Genomic DNA, 2,688 nt, shown 5'->3' on the forward strand with positions numbered 1-2,688 from the left:
TTGGTGAAGTGTGATGTGTAAGATCAGAAAGCAGAGGTTGGTTTTAAGGCGGATACATATGTTGATGTGTTTTCATAGCGCGTAAGAGCGTCGGCGGAAGACATCGACAATTGGCCGGGGAGGGTCATGTCGTTTTTGAAAATGCTGCTGGAGGGTCGTTGAAAATTATATAGCAGGCAGGGGAGGGTCATGCAACTTTTGATCAAAGCACTCAAAATCCCTCCGGCGATCCCGTTTATAAATAACTAACGGTCCCTTAAACAATACACATTGCACACAGATTTCATTCTGTTTCTGATGTTTACTGTCTGTACAGATGAATCAATTCCAGTCATGTCCTGTGTTTAACTCAAACGTTTTGAATGTCACCTCCTCTGGAATACACAAAGTCCTTAAAGATCCTTGAGGTATGTTAAAAGCAAAGTTGAAAATGATGAAGGCCTACAGTATATTAAAAGTTACATTAGGCAAGTATGAAACTGTAAGTACTGTAGCTAGTTTCTCTGATATCCAGACTTAGAGATATGTAGGGGTTTCGGCATCTTCGTTTTGACCACACAGTCATCCAGAATCTACTGTATGTGTAAGGCCAGAGATATTAAGAGTTATGAATCTATGTGTAAGGCCATTATGAATCTATGTGTAAGGCCAGGGTTATTAAGAGTTATGAATCTATGTGCAAGGCCAGGGTTATTAAGAGTTATGAATCTATGTGTAAGGCCAGAGTTATTCAGAGTTATGAATCTATGTGTAAGGCCAGAGTTATTACATTTACACTTATTCATCTCACAGACACTTTTTATCCAAAGCAACTTACATGTGCCAAGAGCCATTGTCCCCAGAGCAACTTGGGGTTACTGTAAGTGCCTTGCTCAAGGGCTCAACGGTGGAAGCCGGGAACTGAATCCAAAACTTTTTCAGGCTACTGTATTCTAGCCCAGCCCCTTGAGCATTAAGCTACCACCATACCACACACGCACACACACACACACACAAACACACACGCCCCTTAAGCATTAAGCTACCACCACATCGCACACACACACACACACACCAACACACACACACCCCTTAAGCATTAAGCTACCACCAGCCCAGTAACTATAAGTTCTACTTTACACACCTGCAAGGGTCCACTTGTGTTTACTGGACCCAACCGTCCTGGTCCTGAGGAAGGCCTCCGTTCTACTCTACGCACCAACGAGTATGCAAGGATCCATTTGGATCTGCTACTGAACGAGTTACATAATGATTGGGGCCTGTGTGTTTTCGTTAAAAAAATATTTATTTCTTTATGAGATATTCCCTTTTCTCAGAATAATCGGCACTAATGACATACTGGAAATGAAGCAAAGCAACATTCCAAACATCTTGTCCACAACGTAACAAAAATACACCATTATAAGTGCGATCGCACTCCCGAACAAATGTTGAACACCAATATTTATACCCCTCCTTAGATGCTGACACAACATTTGGCAACTTCGAACCCACAGGTGGCGTTATGAAAGGATCGTTGTTCGCTCTTATTTTTGCAAGTCAGCACAGTTGCTGCCAAGGGTACGAACTTTTCACCGTAACACAAGTTTATGAGGTTTACACAAAGTTCAGGGGTCTATACAGTGATCACAGGTCACACATCCTACATGGGTTACATATCGTCCACTCGTTTGCTCTCTTATTGGCTGTTTTGAGTAGAGCCCGCCTCCGATGACGGCTTCATCTCCGCAGCTGCAAAGCCAAGCGCTTTTTTCAAACAGGCTCCGCCCATCTACAGTGAGACTCAGAGAGGCATTGGGATACAGAGCACACATAGGGGGAATTCTGGTAGAATAGCTTCTGTATGTTAATAGTATTAGTTAAACCTGTTATTTAAAATGTTATAAAAGTATGTTAGTTAGGAATAACTTCAGTGTATTACTTGATTATGGTTGAGGTTATATAAATACATGTTTCATAGTTTCAAACTCGTTCTCTCATTATGCCTACAGTACAAACCATAGTGATAATTTTATACCACAGAGTGAGATTTAATAATGCAGAATGAGTGTGTACTGAAAACCCTTCAACACCCAGTCAGTCTGTCACTGATATTTATGATCTAATATTGATGTACATTAGAGCAGGTATGTAATGTAACATGGCGGTGCATTCGTTAATTAGTTTAGTCATTACATTATGGGTTGATAAAAAGAACACTATTGCTAATAGAACACTATTGCTAATAGAACACTAGCCATGTTCCATGTTCAAAATCCACCCTGCGACTGCGTTGAGGCACAGATCTCATCAGCTTCACCCTGCGACTGCGTTGAGGCACAGATCTCATCAGCTTCACCCTGCAACTGCGTTGAGGCACAGATCTCATCAGCTTCACCCTGCAACTGCGTTGAGGCACAGATCTCTTCAGCTTCATTTAAAAGTCAGCAATACATTTGGGGGAGACCCAGCCATCTCATGAAGCAGCATAGTGTTGACCCAGCAGAGTGTTGACCCAGCCATCCCATGCAGCAGCAGAGTGTAGTAGACCCATGCAGCATACAGTAGTGTTGACCCAACCATCCCATGCAGCATCATAGTGTTGACCCAGCCATCCCATGCAGCAGCAGAGTATTGACCCAGCCATCCCAAATCTCGGAGGAAGTCCAGCGTTATACGTTGCGTATCCATAAGTATTGATAAGAGCGC

The sequence above is a fragment of the Alosa sapidissima genome, chromosome 3, assembly GCF_018492685.1.
Source record: "Alosa sapidissima isolate fAloSap1 chromosome 3, fAloSap1.pri, whole genome shotgun sequence".
Classification (NCBI taxonomy): Eukaryota; Metazoa; Chordata; class Actinopteri; order Clupeiformes; family Clupeidae; genus Alosa; species Alosa sapidissima.